This window comes from Oncorhynchus tshawytscha, linkage group LG03, assembly GCF_018296145.1.
Source record: "Oncorhynchus tshawytscha isolate Ot180627B linkage group LG03, Otsh_v2.0, whole genome shotgun sequence".
In the NCBI taxonomy this organism is placed as follows: domain Eukaryota; kingdom Metazoa; phylum Chordata; class Actinopteri; order Salmoniformes; family Salmonidae; genus Oncorhynchus; species Oncorhynchus tshawytscha.
Genome location: NC_056431.1, coordinates 7586513 through 7604399, shown reverse-complemented (window position 1 = coordinate 7604399; position 17887 = coordinate 7586513). Strand labels below are relative to the sequence as shown.

At 42.6% G+C, this 17887-nt stretch overlaps 1 pseudogene; it reads left to right on the top strand.

Annotated features, from left to right (window-relative positions):
• Nucleotides 1-14850: 14850 nt before the first annotated feature.
• Nucleotides 14851-15898, top strand: LOC121840989 (annotated as a pseudogene).
• The last annotated feature ends 1989 nt before the right edge of the window (nucleotides 15899-17887 follow it).

Below are 17887 nucleotides of genomic sequence, written 5' to 3'. Positions count from 1 at the left end.
TAGCAGTAGCAAGCTCCCCGCTGGTCCTCCTCATCTTCACACTCTCTCTCAGTAGGCCTAATCCAGACACAGATACAGAATGTTTTGGACAAATACACAATTATTTTTAGAAGAAGTCTTTGACTCACCTCCTGAAGTGCCACAGTACACAGCACAGTCGTTGGTTAGGCAGCACAAAAGGGTTCGCATCAACAAGAGCTTGGCAGGCCGGGGCTCATGATTGGGAACGACTATCCATTGCAATGTGTAATGCAGTGTAGTTTAATATACACTATCCCAGTAGCGCAGACACTCTGGAAGGAAGTCCATTTTCTTAGAAATACAACTTTGCCCTGTGCTTCTCCAAGCATCCTCTTCGTATAGTCTAGGCCTATAGTCTATGGTATAGGCTATGGATCATTTTGAGACCACACTAGGCGCACTTGATATTGCTTGCCCAGCAGAGAATCAGGGATGAGGGAAATCATCGGGCACACATCAAGATACAATAATAAGCAACTCATTCTCAAACCCTGAGCAATATGACATTTAAATGAGAAATTACATGACCCTCCCCTGGACTAAATACAAATATACTAAACTCTCACCCTGACTGAAATTGAAAAAGCATGACCCTCCCCAATTTTCCTCCGGTAACAATTGTGTCAATTTAGACCACCCCCTTAGTGCAGAATTGAAACCTTTTTTGGTGTTACGAGTTCTGTTTACTGCAGAATTTGAACCCTTTATTTTAGTGTCGTTTCCTCTTGAAAACCCCTGAACACTATCAGAGTTTGAAGAGTTAGAAAATGTTATTAAAGTGTCACTCCGCAAAGATACATCAATTGACTATACAAAATACAAATATTGCGGACCACTCAAAGACTTCTGGGACAAACCAGAAGTACAGTACTAACTTCAACATGATTAAAGAGACATGCCATACAACATTTTATCTGGAATAACAAAAAGTCTCATTAAATTCTATTCACAATATTTCTATACATAAATGAACTGCCTCCAGCCTGCCTAATTTTAATACTCAAAATTATATGAAAAAAATGTTTCCCTAGACATGTTTTTTAAGTAAAAACAAAAAAAAAAAAGGCTGGCATTTTCAGTATCTGCACCTGTATACATTTGAAAGTACAGTCACACTTTGGGTACAGTAGCCAACATATGTCATATGAAAATGATAATGCTGCAATAGCATACACAAAATCACACAGAGCAAGTACTGCTTTGCTTTCCACCACCAAGTAGAAGCATGTTGAAGAATGGACTAAGCCAATACTCGCAACATAAGGAGTTAGAGGTCCTGTGGTGACATCAGATGGTATTCAAATGAATACAATATATTATAACATTTAATGAAAAAGAATGTAGCATATGCCAATACATTAAATACTGCAAATAGTCACTTCAATGAAAACTCCCAAGGAGATAGGGAAGCATCAGGAGTCCAGCTATAAAATTCCTTCACAAACAGTGTGCTGTCTTCCCCAAGGACATGGGGAAGCATCAGGAAGCCAGCAATTGTATGGTGGCCTGTCACCATCCAACTTGTGTCGTTATGCCTTCATCCAAGACAATGTTCATTCTCTCCACAATATCTTTGAGGACTGCTTTCTTTGAATTGTTCCTTAGCTGTTGGTTGCACTCCATTCTTTCTATTTTGGCTCTATCCAATAACTTCACCGCCGGAGTGCCAGCATGTCTGTGAAAGTATCTGGGAGTACGTGTTGAGTTAGTGAGTAGCTCAAAGTCTTGAACAAAAAGGGGTGTTCCTCCGCTATTTCATCTTTATTTTCACATGTTAAATAACTCTCTCCATTGTGTGAATGTTTCCTCAAGAATACTTTCTAGCTTGTTCAAATCCCTCTCAAATCAAATCAAACTTTATTGGTCACATACACATGGTTAGCAGATGTTAATGTAGCGAAATGCTTGTGCTTTTGGTTCTGACCATGCAGTAATATCTAACAAGTAATCGAACAATTTCACAACAACTACCATATACACACAAGTGTAAAGGAATGAATAAGAATATGTACATAAAACTATATGGATGAGCGATGGCCGAACGGCATAGGCAAGATGCAGTAGATGGTATAGAATACAGTATATACATGAGATGAGTAATGTAGGGTGTGTAAACATTATATAAAGTGCCATTGTTTAAAGTGACTAGCGATACATTTATTACATACCATTTTTTATTATTAAGTGGCTAGAGATTTGAGTCAGTATGTTGGCAGCAGCCACTCAATGTTAGTGATGGCTGTTTAACATTCTGATGGCCTTGAGATGGAAGCTGTTTTTCAGTCTCTCGGGCACAGCTTTGATGCACCTGTACTGACCTCGCCTTCTGGATGATAGTGGGGTGAACAGGCAGTGGCTCGGGTGGTGGTTGTCCATGATGATCTTTTTGGCCGTCCTGTGACATCGGGTGGTGTAGGTGTCCTGAAGGGTAGGTAGTTGGCCCCCGGTGATGCGTTGTGCAGACTTCACTACCCTCTGGAGATTCTTACGGTTGTGGGCGGAGCAGTTGCTGAACCAGGCGGTGATACAGCCTGACAGGATGCTCTCGATTGTGCATCTGTAAAAGTTTGTGAGTGTTGTTGGTGACAATCCTAATTTCTTCCGCCTCCTGAGGTTGAAAAGGCGCCGCTGTGCCTTCTTCACAACGCAGTCTGTGTGGGTGGACCATTCAGACTGGGATAGGGATTGATTGAATATGTCCGTAAAGACACCAGCCAGCTGGTCTGCGCATGTTCTGAGGACGCGGCCCGGGATGCCGTCTGGGCTGGCAGCCTTGCGAGGGTTAACATGTTTAAATGTTTTACTCACGTTGGATTCGGTGAAGGAGAGCACACAGATTTTGGTAGCGGGCCATGTCGGTGGCACTGTATTGTCCTCAAAGCGAGCAAAGAAGCTGTTTAGTTCGTCTGGGAGCAAGACATCATCGTCCACGACGGGGCTGGTTTTCTTTTTGTAGTCCGTGATTGACTGTAGACCCTGCCACATACCTCTCGTGTCTGAGCCATTGAATTGCGACTCTACTTTGTCTCTATACTGACGCTTAGCTTGTTTGATTGCCTTGCGGAGGGAATAGCTATAATATTTGTTTTCTGTCATGTTTCCGGTCGCCTTGCCCTGATTAAAAACAGTGGTTCGCGCTTTCAGTTTTGCATAAATGCTGCAATCAACCCACGGTTTCTGGTTGGGGAAGGTTTTAATAGTCGCCGTGGGCACAACATCACCGATGCACTTGCTAATAAACTCGCTCACCGAATCAGCGTATACATCAATGTTGTTTTTCGACGCTATCCGGAACATATCCCAGTCCACGTGATTGAAGCAATCTTGAAGCATGGAATAAGATTGGTCGCACCAGCGTTGAACAGACCTGAGCACGGGTGTTTCCTGTTTTAGTTTCTGTCTATAGGCTGGGAGCAACAAAATGGAGTCGTGGTCAGATTTGCCGAAAGAAGGGTGAGGGAGGGCTTTGTATGCGTCGCGGGAGTGAGAGTAACAATGATCCAGGATTTTTTCCAGCCCGGGTCGCGCATTCGATATGCTGCTAAAATTTAGGGAGCCTTGTTTTCAGATTACCCTTGTTAAAATCCCCAGCTACAATAAATGCAGCCTCGAGGTATGTGGTTGTCAGTTTACATAGAGTCCAATGAGGTTCTTTCAGGGCCGTCGAGGTGTCTGTTTGGGGGGGATATATACTACTGTGATTATAATTGAAGAGAATTCTCTTGGTAGATAATGCGGTCGGCATTTGATTGTAAGGGATTCTAGGTCAGGTGAACAAAATGACTTTAGTTCCTGTATGTTGTTATGATCATACCACGACTCGTTAATCATAAGGCATACACCCCCGCCCTTCTTCTTACCAGAGAGATGCTTGTTTCTGTCGGCACAATGCATGAAGAAACCAGGTGGCTGTACCAATTCTGATAACATATCCCGGGTGAGCCATATTTCCGCGAAGCAGAGAATGTTGCAATCTCTGATGTCTCTCTGGAAGGCAACACTTGCTCGGTTTTCGTCTACCTTGTTGTCAAGAGACTGGACATTGGCAAGTAGTATACTCGGGAGCGGTTGTCGATGTGCCCATCTAAGGAGCCTGACCAGAAGACCGCTATGTCTGCACCTTCTGCTGCGCCTTTGTTTTGGGTTGCCTGCTGGGATCCGATCCATTGTCCTGGGTGGTGGACCAAACAGAGGATCCGCTTCGGGAAAGTCATATTCCTGGTCATATTGTTGGTAAGTTGACTTTGCTCTTATATCCAATAGTTCCGCCCGGCTGTATGTAATAAGACTTAAGATTTCCTGGGGTAACAGTGTAAGAAATAATACATAAAAAACGAAATACTGCATAGTTTCCTAAGAACGCGAAGCAAGGCGGCCATCTCTGTCGGTGCCCTCTATCTTCCTCATTTCTTCTTTCATTAGTGCTACTTCATCTGATGGGACCTGGTATGGCGGTGGCTCCAAGTTCACACTGGTTGGAGTGTCAGTCCTCCTTTTTGCTTTTGTTGTCTGGGACTCTCCATCACCCTCTGCTGCTCTTCTCCTAAAATGCGGGACTATGCCTCACCGTCTGTTCTTAAGTTTTGATTTCCAATTGATTGGACATGATTTGGAAAGACACACACCTGTCTATATAAGGTCCCACATTTGACAGTGCATGTAAGAGCAACAACCAAGCCATGAGGTCGAAGGAGTTGTCTGTTGAGCTCTGAGACAGGATTGTGTCGCTGCACAGATCTGGGGAAGGGTACCAAAACATTTCTTCAGTATTGAAGGTCCCCAAGAACACAGTGGCCTCTACCAAACTTCTTCCATTCTTAAGTTGAAGAAGTTTGGAACTACCAAGACTCTTCCTAGAGATGGCCGCCCGGACAAACTGGGCAATCAGGGGAGCAGGGCCTTGGTCAGGAAGACGACCAAGAACCCGATGGTGGCTCTGATGGAGCTCTAGAGTTCCTCTGTGGAGATGGGAGAACCTTCTCTGCAGCACTCCACCAATCAGGCGTGAATGGTAGAGTGGACAGACGGAAGCCATTCCTCAGTAAAAGGCAGACGACCGCCCGCTTGGAGTTTAACAAAAGGCACCTAAAGACTCTCAAACCATGATAAACAAGAGTCTCTCGTCTGATGAAACCACGATTGAACTCTTTGGCCTGAATGTCAAGCGTCATGTCTGAAGGAAACCTGGCACCATCCCTACGGTGAAGAATGGTGATGGCAGCATCATGCTGTGGTGGTGTTCGTCAGCGGCAGGGACTGGGGGACTAGTCAGGATCGAGGCAAAGATGAACGGAGTCAAGTACAGAGAGATCCTTGTTGAAAACCTGCTCTTGAGAGCTCAGGACCTCAGACTGGGGAGAAGGTTCACCTTCCAACAGGACAACGACCCTAAGCACACAGCCAAGACAATGCAGGACTGGCTTCGGGACAAGTTTCTGAATGTCCTTGAGTGGCCCAGCCAGAGCCCGGACCTGAACCCGATTGAACATCTCTGGAGTGACCTGAAAATAGCTGTGCAGCAATGCTCCCCATCCAACCTGACAGAGTTCTCAGAAAGGATCTCTCTGCTTCTACATCTGCATTGCTTGCTGTTTGGTGTTTTAGGCTGTGTTTCTGTATAGCACTTTGTGACATCGGCTGATGTAAAAAGGGCTTTATAAATACATTTTATTGATTGATCTGCAGAGAAGAATGGGAGAAACTCCCCAAATATAGGTGTGCCAAGCTTGTAGCGTCATACCCAAGAAGACTCAAGTCTGTAATTGCTGCCAAAGGTGCTTCAACAAAGTACTGAGTAAAGGGTCTGAATACTTATGTAAATGTAAAATGTTTTTAAATATTTTTAATACATTTTCCAACATTTCTAAAAAATGTTTTTTTTGCTTTGTCATTATGGGGTATTGTGTGTAGATTGATGAGGAAAAAACATTTGAATCAATTTTAGAATAAGGCTGTAACCTAACAAAATGTGGAAAAAGTAAAGAGATCTGACCCCTCCTGTCTCAGCCTCCAGTATTTATGCTGCAGTAGTTTATGTGTCGGGGGGCTAGGGTCAGTTTGTTATATCTGGAGTACCTCTCCTGTCCTATTCGGTGTCCTGTGTGAATCTAAGTGTGAGTTCTCTAATTCTCTCCTTATCTCTTTCTTTCTCTCTCTCGGAGGACCTGAGCCCTAGGACCATGCCCCAGGACTACCTGACATGATGACTCCTTGCTGTCCCCAGTCCACCTGGCCGTGCTGCTTCTCCAGTTTCAACTGTTCTGCCTTATTATTATTCGACCATGCTGGTCATTTATGAACATTTGAACATCTTGGCCATGTTCTGTTATAATCTCCACCCGGCACAGCCAGAAGAGGACTGGCCACCCCACATAGCCTGGTTCCTCTCTAGGTTTCTTCCTAGGTTTTGGCCTTTCTAGGGAGTTTTTCCTAGCCACCGTGCTTCTACATCTGCATTGCTTGCTGTTTGGGGTTTTAGGCTGGGTTTCTGTACAGCACTTTGAGATATCAGCTGATGTACGAAGGGCTATATAAATAAATTTGATTTGATTTGATCTGAATACTTTCTGAAGGCATTGCATCTCATGCTGTCTGGTCAAAAATAATATGACATTGTGGCTGCCCGTAGCATTGAATGCGATGGAAGCCACCGAGCATTTGGCCACCCTTGATTAAAAAAAGTATAAAATAATAGCCAATCAGCATTGAGCTAAACTGAGTGAGCACAAAAAAAGTGTCAAGAGTAGCCAGTTTGGATTAGGCTTCAAACCAATCATATTAAAAGCAAAACGTCATTGACAGAAAAAACTTGAATGGTTGCTGAGACATGGATAGAGATAGGGATTTGGACGTGTGGTTTTACTCCATTCTCTATACTGGCCAATGATTATAACGCAGATTCTGATCCAACCGTAAATTCATACATTGTGCCACTGGTCTGAGAGGATGGAAGTTCAACATATAGGCTAGCTAGATGTAGTAGGATAATGTTGACTAGCTGGCTCATTGTTGATCATGAAAGGAAATTATAGGCTAGCGATCAGGCATTTTAGCTATGTAGCCTAGGACAACAAAAACTTAAAGCGTGTACTCTATGACAAAGTCATAGACCATTTCGTCAACATGAAAGAGAGGAGGATGGCATTGGTGTTTCTCTACCAGTAGGATGAGTCAACATGTTTTTTCTACTTGCACCCTCCCATATTTTAGTTGTCACTGTATTAGACTAAGCATACTGTAGGTGATTTGATGATGTTGAAGTTAAAATGGCGCTGAAATAATGTAGGCAGTTAATTTGCGACTTGCGTTAACTCTGTGGTTTTAGTAGTTGTTTAGCAGTCTGAAAATGTCCGAAAGATTTACTTGCTTGACCATGCTGTAGGTCATTTAACGGTTTGTTAAATGCAAAATGCTTTGTGGACTTCACCGACAGATGTTGCTCTCCGGTTTTGTGATGAAACAATGGTGTGGTTGAATGTATTCTGCCACTGTGTCTTCTTATTGTCTCGGCCTTAGGCCTATATATCACAGTGGAAAGGCATATGAACTAACGGGTTATCGGGCAAACAAACACACAGGTTGTAATATTGATTTTTTTTCTAGCTTGGCTTCCCCAGTGGTGTTATCCACACACTGCTATTGATGGCACTGCCGATGTTAAACTGCCTTTTGACCACTAGAGGCCTCTATCCTCCTCTTTGGTTTAGCTCATTGACTTCCATAGAACCATAAATTAAATGGAGTGGCATGTCTCACTTCCTCTTCATAATTGCGCCCTTCTCTACACATTTGGGGTGGAAAATAGCATTGAAGTTAGAAAGATGGTCCAGTAGCCGGAAGGTTTGCAACCTGGTGCAGAAAAATGGTTGTGTCCTTGAGCAAGGCACATAATCCCAATTTCAGTTATAATGGTTGTGACCCCATTCTGTAGGAGCGGGATATGCAATAAACCACATTTTGAAATTCACATATCACCTATATTTTTAATTGTAACATAGTTTATAATCTCACAATGGGCCTGCCAACTGTAGCCTATATAGTAATTAGACTACCATTGGAAAATGTTTTAGTTCCCAGTGTCCTTAAAGTGGAAATTGTGGGAAAATACAACAGCTCTGTATCTAAATCTTTTTAGATTTTTTGTGTGTAGAATATTTATAAAAAAATCAGTAAACAATCAATAGTTAGCTGTAAACTATTTGTATTTCACCTGTGCCGGATTAAGTGATATTACATGCTATTCTATAAAATAATTTCTCCATAACTAATATCACCTGATTGAGCTAATCGTGTAAATGTAATTAACTAGAGAGTCGGGCACCACGAAATAATATTTATAGAGCTGTTCTCTCCCAAATACACTCTTAAACACCTAGTAATATTTTACATCAATAAGCAGTCAACATTAATCTTCATCTCACTTCAGTCTCATAATCTGAAAGTTGTAAATTCTTGGTTATCTGCAAGAACCCTGGCTAACAATTTGAATCAACAATGCAAAATTGGGTTTAATTATTTATTTACTAAATACCTAACTAATCACACAGAATTCACATCCACACAATTCATTATAACTTGATTACAAATTACGTCATAAAGGAAAACGTCCCTGGCGGGTGGAACAGATATGACAGTTTGTTACACAAAAGAAAAGGGGCTGGGTTTGAGTGAAGGAGCTGGAAGACTGAGGAACAAAGGGAAGAAGCTGGGCTATCGTAAATACAGTATCTTATGCATTCTAAATTACCGCCCATTTGGAAAAGGAAAATGCAATAAATATTTACTCTGAGCTGCGCTTCAGTAGGTTGGTGGTAGATGGAAGACTGTTGCCAAACCGAGTCCTCTGTCCTTTGAAGAATGTCTCTGGTGGTCACTTGGATAAGTTGTAGTAATGTTGTTGTGTGGTAGATGGGATACTCTGTCTGTTCCTTCCTAACCTGTGTTTGCAGCTGCGGTCGCTAACTCAACAGCTAACTTCACTTCTGTCGTAAATAAGAGTTCAAAGTTCATACCATTCGCAACCAAAGCTCATGCTGATATTGGCTTCGTTCTGTAGTTATTATCTGAACCATTCTGACATAGGACCGTCATCCTACCTCATCGCAACAGGAAGTTCTATTGTCGTCAAGGCTTTATATAGGAAGGGAGAAGAGGGCGTGTTTGAAAAGTTTTATAGCCCATGTCTGTTCACAGAGGCGGGCCACTGAGTGAGCAGCCCTAACTTATGAAAACCCAAATCTCACATTTTAGAAGCTAAAATCACATTTCATCCCATCACAAATAATTTAATATTCAAACATTAAATTGAACAACAATTCCATGTGAATCCGATAACTCTGATGTGTAGACTTTCCACTGTAGAGTTTATGTCATGTTATCATTGATGAGAATGTATCAGATGACAACCAAACTGACATCATATTCATTAAGTACCACCGCATATGTTTAATTGTTCGGATTACCAGAATATAGTTCATTTCCCCCACCTACTGATGTTCCCAGAATCCGGACCCATTCCGGACCCGTCGTCTGGTCGTCCAGACTGGAAGATCTGGGCAGTAACTTAGGCAGATGTTAACAATGCGCACACACACACACACACACACACACACATGAAATATATCATTACATTTCCTCCCAAATGAGCGGCGTTGTGGCACTAACTGATGGTTGTATGTGGAAGTTGTTTATGGCTCTATCACTTTCTACGTGTCAAAGAAAATGAAACAAAATGAATGAAAGCATAAACAAAACAAAATATAGTTATGCCACCTTGGAGGGTTCTATTTATTAGTGGCGTGCGTAACCATTGAAAGATTGCAAGGGAGATTCCCCTCCCCGTGTTGCTATTATCAATAGCAATTTAACTCGTGAGGTTACTAATCCTCTTACTGAGTATTGCTGGACTGACTGTGGTATTGGTACTGGTACTCAAGGGGTCCAGTTGTCCTACCGATTTATTCTGACATGTTATCCTACAGGAATACATGATTAGAGCATTTTACTAGTTGTCTTGTAGTGACTATTACACATGGCAAGGAATGATTATTGTTGCCATTTGTTTTGGAGGTGGACAAGTCCACTGGAATTCCTTTACGACCAGTGTGGTACACCTCAGTACTATCTTAGATGTGTTCTAAGATAATCCCCGTCTAGGGGCCTGTCTGCTCCTCACTGTTCTCAAAGGGGAGTTTACAACTAGATTTGATTTATGCTCTGGCGGCCTCGTACGGTGTTGTCCGTAGTCTCGACCCCCCCCACTGGCCTCGATAAGGCTCATCATGGGTCTGGGCTATTATTCCCCCCCTTTGTGTCTCGGGATCCCCCCGAGGCGCAAACGAAAAGTTCGTACCCTATGTACGAGTTGTCAGTGGCCGCGTTATTATGAGAGTCGCTGTAACCTTTCAACCAAATCTCCTGGTATTTGTGCTTCAACACCCTCAGTGGCTGTCGAGGTCTGTCAGTCACCACCGCGTCTGCGTGTGGAAACCTCTTCAGTGCCTGGGAGCTGAGACGAGGATATCGGTCTGTGATATCGCAAAGTGTTTCACCAGTGGGAGTCATCGGGTCAGTTGCTGGACTGACGTCATTAGTGTCATTGTACGGGTTGACAGTCCTCCACAAAGCGGAAGGTGTGTCATCGGAAGCAGAGTATACTCTGCACGTCAATGTTTTTCTTGCTGAGATGGCCGCAGTGTTTGAGGAAGTGTATGAAGGGCAAGAGAAGTTCCTCTCAACTACCGTATTGCACGACTGCAAGGAGGAGGGAAGTTGCTCATTCACAGAGACAGCTGGCTCGAAATCATGAAAAGAATTGGCAATCAGATTGGCTGATGGAATGTGTCAAGATATCGTAATATCTCCTTGGATCGGATTCTGCCCCAAGAGGTTTCTAAATGACTTTTTCTCAGGGGGTGCTTTTGACAGATACCCCTCGTGAATGACTGCGTTGCAGCTAGCGTTAGGGGAGGACAGTGTGGTCGGTGGAGAAGGCACAGTAGCCTGTGACCATACCTAGTTGGTTTTCCAATCCATCAATGGGAGTAACTGATCCATCAAGTCTGCTCCAAGTAGCATGGTTACAGTTTCGAGGCTGGTAACATACACAGGTTGGACGAGCGATACGTCCTGGTAGTGTAGTTTCCTCATGACTCTCAATGAGGAAGACTGTGTTGCCAAACCGAGTCCTCTGTCCTCTGAAGAATGTCTCTGGTGGTCACTTGGATAAGTTGTAGTAACGTCGTTGTGTGGTAGATGGGATACTCTGTCTGTTCCTTCCTAACCTGCGTTTGCAGCTGCGGTCGCTAACTCAACAGCTAGGAGGTATCACTTCTGTCGTGAATAAGAGTTCAAAGCTCATACCATTCGCAACCAAAGCTCATGCTGATGTTGGCATCGTTCTGTAGTTATTATCTGAACCATTCTGACATAGGACCGTCATCCTACCTCATCGCAACAGGAAGTTCTATTGTCGTCAAGGCTTTATATAGGAAGGGAGAAGAGGGCATTTTTAGAAAGTTTTATAGCCCATGTCCCTTCACAGAGGCGGGCCACTGAGTGAGCAGCCCTAACTTAGGAAAACCCACATCTCACATTTTAGAAGCTAAAATCACATTTCATCCCATCACAAATAATTTCATATTCAAACATTTTAAATTGAACAACAATTCCATGTGAATCCGATAAACTCTACAATGGAAAGTCTACACATCAGAGTTATCTTATCATTGATGAGAATGTATCAGATGACAACCGAACTGAGATCATATTCATTAAGTACCACCGCATATGTTCAATTGTTCGGATTACCAGATTATAGTTCATTTCCCCCACCTACTGATGTTCCCAGAATCTCTATGTTAACCAAGGTTTTTTAAAATGTAACCTCAGCAGGTTAGAAAAGAGGAAAAAGGGGGGAAGAGGTATTTATGACTGTTATAAACCAACCCCCAGGCCAACGTCATGACACACCATTTGATTATATGAGTGATTGTCACGCCCTGACCTTAGTGAGCCGTGTTTATTCTCTATTTGGTTAGGCAGGGTGTGACTTGGGTGGGCAAATCTATGTTTCTATTTCTTTGTTGGCCTAGTATGGTTCCCAATCAGAGGCAGCTGTTTATCGTTGTCTCTGATTGGGGATCATACTTAGGCAGCCTAGATTGTGGGATCTAGTTTGTGTGTAGTTGCTTTCTGCACTGCATATACAGTGGGGCAAAAAAGTATTTAGTCAGCCACCAATTGTGCAAGTTCTCCCACTTAAAAAGATGAGAGAGGCCTGTAATTTTAATCATAGGTACACTTCAACTATGAAAAACAAAATGAGGGAAAAAAATCCAGAAAATTACATTGTAGGATGTTTTATGAATTTATTTGCAAATTATGGTGGAAAGTAAGTATTTGGTCACCTACAAACAAGCAAGATTTCTGTCTGTCACAGACCTGTAACTTCTTCTTTAAGAGGCTCCTCTGTCCTTCACTCGTTACCTGTATTAATGGCACCTGTTTGAACTTGTTATCAGTATAAAAGATACCTATCCACAACCTCAAACAGTCACACTCCAAACTCGACTATGGCCAAGACCAAAGAGCTGTCAAAGGACACCATAAACAAAATTGTAGACCTGCACCAGGCTGGGAAGACTGAATCTGCAATAGGTAAGCAGCTTGGTTTGAAGAAATCAACTGTGGGAGCAATTATTAGGAAATGGAAGACATACAAGACCACTGATAATCTCCCTCGATCTGGGGCTCTACGCAAGATCTCACCCCATGGGGTCAAAATGATCACAAGAACGGTGAGCAAAAATCCCAGAACCACACGGGGGGACCTAGTGAATGACCTGCAGAGAGCTGGGACCAAAGTAACAAAGCCTACCATCAGTAACACACTACACCACCAGGGACTCAAATCCTGCCGTGCCAGACGTGTCCCCCTGCTTAAGCCAGTACATGTCCAGGCCCGTCTGAAGTTTGCTAGAGAGCATTTGGATGATCCAGAAGAAGATTGGGAGAATGTCATATGGTCAGATGAAACCAAAATATAACTTTTTGGTAAAAACTCAACTCGTCGTGTTTGGAGGACAAAGAATGCTGAGTTGCATCCAAAGAACACCATACCTACTGTGAAGCATGGGGGTGGAAACATCATGCTATGGGGCTGTTTTTCTGCAAAGGGACCAGGACGACTGATCCGTGTAAAGGAAAGAATGAATGGGGCCATGTATCGTGAGATTTTGAGTGTAAACCTCCTTTCATCAGCAAGGGCATTGAAGATGAAACGTGGCTGGGTCTTTCAGCATGACAATGATCCCAAACACACCGCCCGGGCAACGAAGGAGTGGCTTCGTAAGAAGCATTTCAAGGTCCTGAAGTGGCCTAGCCAGTCTCCAGATCTCAATCCCATAGAAAATCTTTGGAGGGAGTTGAAAGTCCGTGTTGCCCAGCAACAGCCCCAAAACGTCACTGCTCTAGAGGAGATCTGCATGGAGGAATGGGCCAAAATACCAGCAACAGTGTGTGAAAACCTTGTGAAGACTTAGAGGTCAAACATTTTCTGTCATTGCCAACAAAGGGTATATAACAAAGTATTGAGATAAACTTTTGTTACTGACCAAATACTTATTTTCCACCATAATTTGCAAATAAATTCATTAAATATTCTACAATCTGATTTTCTGGAATTCTTTTTCTGATTTTGTCTGTCATAGTTGAAGTGTACCTATGATGAAAATTACAGGCCTCGCTCATCTTTTTAAGTGGGAGAATTTGCACAATTTCTGGCTGACTAAAGACTTTTTTGCCCCACTGTATATACACATGTTAAGTTTGCTGAAAATAAACGCAGTTGACAGTGAGAGGACGTTTCTGTTGTGCTGAGTTTACAACTCATTTGAAGAAACAAAAATAACACATTTATTTTCCCACTGCAAACATTTCATGGAAATTAAAATGATGGCAGTGCTATTAAATGACAAGATTCTCCTTGGATAGAGTTCAGACTAGATATACAACACTACTCACCTTTTCCCTTTCCTGCTGTACATGTCAGAAAACATGGCTGGGCTAAAAAATAAAACATTGGTATCAGTAGCAATTGTCCTTCACATTTCCCAGTTCACCGTTGGCTATAGCTTCAGGAAGTGCACTGAGGATCCAACCTCAAACCACACAAAATTCATTTTCATCCGTCACCAGGCAAAGAACATTTCTGACATTGTAGGTGACCTGCCACCCTATGCCACCACAATTATAATCTCCATAAACCTGATAAAACACATACCAAACAATACCTTTGTTCACCTTCCTAACCTCAGGACACTTCAGATTGACAATAACCATCTGGAGACCATAGACAACCAGGCATTCCAAAATATGAGCCAACTGAAGAGCCTAAACCTGTCAAATCTCAGCTCCTCTGTGTTTCAAGACCTCAAAAACCTTGTCAACCTGTCACTAAATAATAACTCAGTGATTAGGCTCCCTCCAGGTATTTTCTCCTCACTCTCCAATCTGGATGTCCTCATATTACGGCAGAACTACCTGAACAACTTCTCTGCGGTGGCAGAATCTGTGACTCACTTATCGAAGCTGACAAAACTAGACCTGTGCAATAACTATCTAACATCCCTCCATCATTTTAACCATACAGACCTACCAGAGTCCCTCACCACCCTCTATCTCTGTAAAAACAAACTGGTCACTTTAGCATGTGAATGGGGCTTCCTCAGCCATGTACTACTGCTGGATCTCAACAGGTTGAGGAAGGTAAGATGCCTCCAGGATCAAATCAAGAACTCCACAGCAGAGAAAAAGCACCTCACCTCCCTAATGTCCTGCAACAGACAGAACCTCTCTTCCCCAAATCTAACAGATCTGTGCTACCGTTACAATCGCATACGCAATGTGAACTCTTTTGCTTTCCACCACACACCAAATGCGAAGACCCTACAACTAGCAGCTTTTGACAATCTGACCAACTTGACTTTCCTCTCCTTGGACAACTCCTGTGCCGGGGTGATGCAGCTGCAGCCGGGCTTCTGCAAAAACCTGCGGAAATTGAGCAAGCTCAGTGCAAGGAACATGGGCATCCAGTCCTTCTCAAAGGAGGTTTTTGGGAATCTGACAGAGCTGCAGATCTTGCCTCTCAACCAAAACGTAATGCAATCCTTAGATGTGAATGTGCTGGAGGCTCTCCCTAAACTGCGCTATCTGGACCTGCGCAACATTCCTCTTAGTTACACCTGCCTCAACAGTGACCTGCAGAACTGGACTTTGAGTTAGTCTTACTCTAATGTCTACAGTGCCCAGAAAAAAACTCCAACAAAACATACACAACTTCAACACCAATGTTTTCTACCTGGACCTGGGAGAGTACCTTTTAGCCACCACAACCACTGTGACTTTAATGCTGACTATAATCCCGCTTAGTAGACCAGCTACTTCCCAACCTGGAGGGCAACGGAGCCTCTTCCCGGCTGTGCCTGCACCACTGTGACTTTGAGCTGGGCCGCAAACATCATGGACAACATCTTTTCCTCCGTGTACAGCAGCCGCAAGACCATCTGAGTGGTTAGTAAGCACTTCCTGTGCAGCGAGTGGTGCTCCCTGGAGATCCAGCCGGCCAGCTATAGGCTCTTCCACAAGCTCCAGGACCTGCTCCTGCTCTTCTTCCTGGAGCTCATCCCTGAAAGGCAGCTGTATGAGAAAGGTAATGTTGAAGAAGACCTACTTGCAGTGGCTGGGGTCAGACTGCACAGACCCAGTCAAGGCCCAGGATCTGTTTTGGAACCATCTAAGGAGGGTGCTGAGGAGCGGGAGCAGCAGGTTTGAAGATAGAGGGGAGGGAAGAATACTTAATTCAGCCACCGACCGATGATGCTAAGCATTACTTAATTCCTTTAGGAAAGGGTTAGAGGACACGCTTTTCCCTGGCAGCAGCCTGATTCCTGGATATGAAACAAAGTTTAATGTTGTAAAAGTACTAAAATGAGGCACACATACAAGAAAGAGGAACTGAGTATTTTGTAAATGTGCTCTCGGTACAATGATGTTCTACTTGCTTTGACTGATTGCTATAATAAACTAGTCATAATTTGTTTCCTTTTTTAATTTGCTTTCATGGCAAACAAACTTAATCATGTTGTGATCAGTACTAAATAATATTGAAATACTGTATGTACATTTAAAAGATGTAGAGGGAAATGGTAATTAAATTGATGAGACATACCCTGACAAATCATGTTGCAAAGTTAATATAAATATTCTATAATAATTATTGTTGGTAAATACACCGACAGATGAGACCTATTACTTAATGACTTAAGGAAATGGTTAGAGGACACACTTTGCCCTGGCAGCAGCCTGATTCCAGGATATGAAACTAAGTTCAATGTAGAAAAGTACTGAAATTATGCACACCCACACACATACAAAGACAGAGAGGAACTGTATCTCTTGTAAAAGTGCCTTCATTACTATAAAGTTCTACTTTCTTGAAATCCAGCATTGTTTATGCTTTGATCAATTGCAATAATAAGCAAGTCATCATTTTTTTGCTTTTTAAATTTTCTGTCATTGAAAAAAATAACTTAATCCTGTTGTGATCAATATTTAATCATATTGTAATACTGTATGTACATTTAAAAGATGCAGAGTAAAATGGAAATGGACATGGGAAATAAGATGATCAGACAAATCATGTTGCAAAGTTAATTTACATATTCTTATATGTATTGTTGGTAAATATCACTTTCTCAATGAGGAATGCACAAACTAAAACAAATACATTAATGATCTATTATTAGATTTGAATATAAAACAGTGTTACTATGTACAATATTATATTCACAGGTTTAATTTTATTCGGTGCATCTTAAATGGGGAGAATCTCAATTGCATAATCGCATCCCCTCTCCTCAAACCCAGAGGAAAAGGTCAGAGGGGAGGGACCTCAGAAGAGAAGATGTGAGTATGCAATTGAGATCTTCCCATGGACAGCAGACAATCCTCTGCATAATGCATTCATTCTGATTTGTCTTTGATCATCTGTGCTAAAGAATTCTGCTTGTCAAATATAATAATATCTATATACTGTGAGTAGGCCCAGTGGCCAAAAAAACCTGAGGGACACATTTGTGGATATTTTGTTCTGCCATAGTTGACTAGTCCACTGTAGCTGTCTGTAAACAGCATACTGTATTAGTTCTGCAATGCATTTTCTCTTATAGTGCTTCTGTATGTTTTTGCATGCACATGTTTCAATTAGAAGTATTCATGCAATAAAAAATACATTATTCTGCTGTTACCTTTCTACAGCATAATTGTGTTTTTACTGTCCAGGCTGGAAGTAGTTTAAGAGTATGGAAAAAATATGAAAGAACATATTTCTAAATATTTCAAAAAATGCAAACATTTCCTTTGTCTTTCTGCCCATGATATGGCCTGACAATATTCAAAAGAGAAATAAAACATCAAGTCAGATGTAATTGTAAATAATTGGACTTGACGGTTTGCATTTGGAAAACACTCAACAACATAGTATTGTGCTTATGCATGTCTCTACTACACAGAGGATCAGTACAGTCTCATCCGGGGGAAAGACCAGCTTTCAGGGCTGGGGAAAGCAGGCAGGGGCCTGGGGGGCAGAGGAGGGGACAGGCCACTCTCCAGCATGTGGGAGGGGGGATAGTAGGCCATGTCAGGAAGGTGGGACCTGGAGATTACAGGGCTGGTTGGGGGGCGGCGGTTGAAGTGATAGAAAGGGTGGAGCTGATGACTGTCTAGTGGATAGTGGTTGGGAGCAGATGAGGATGAGGAAAATGGCTCCTTTCAATGTCATATGGATCTTGCTGCTGTGGCAAGTGTC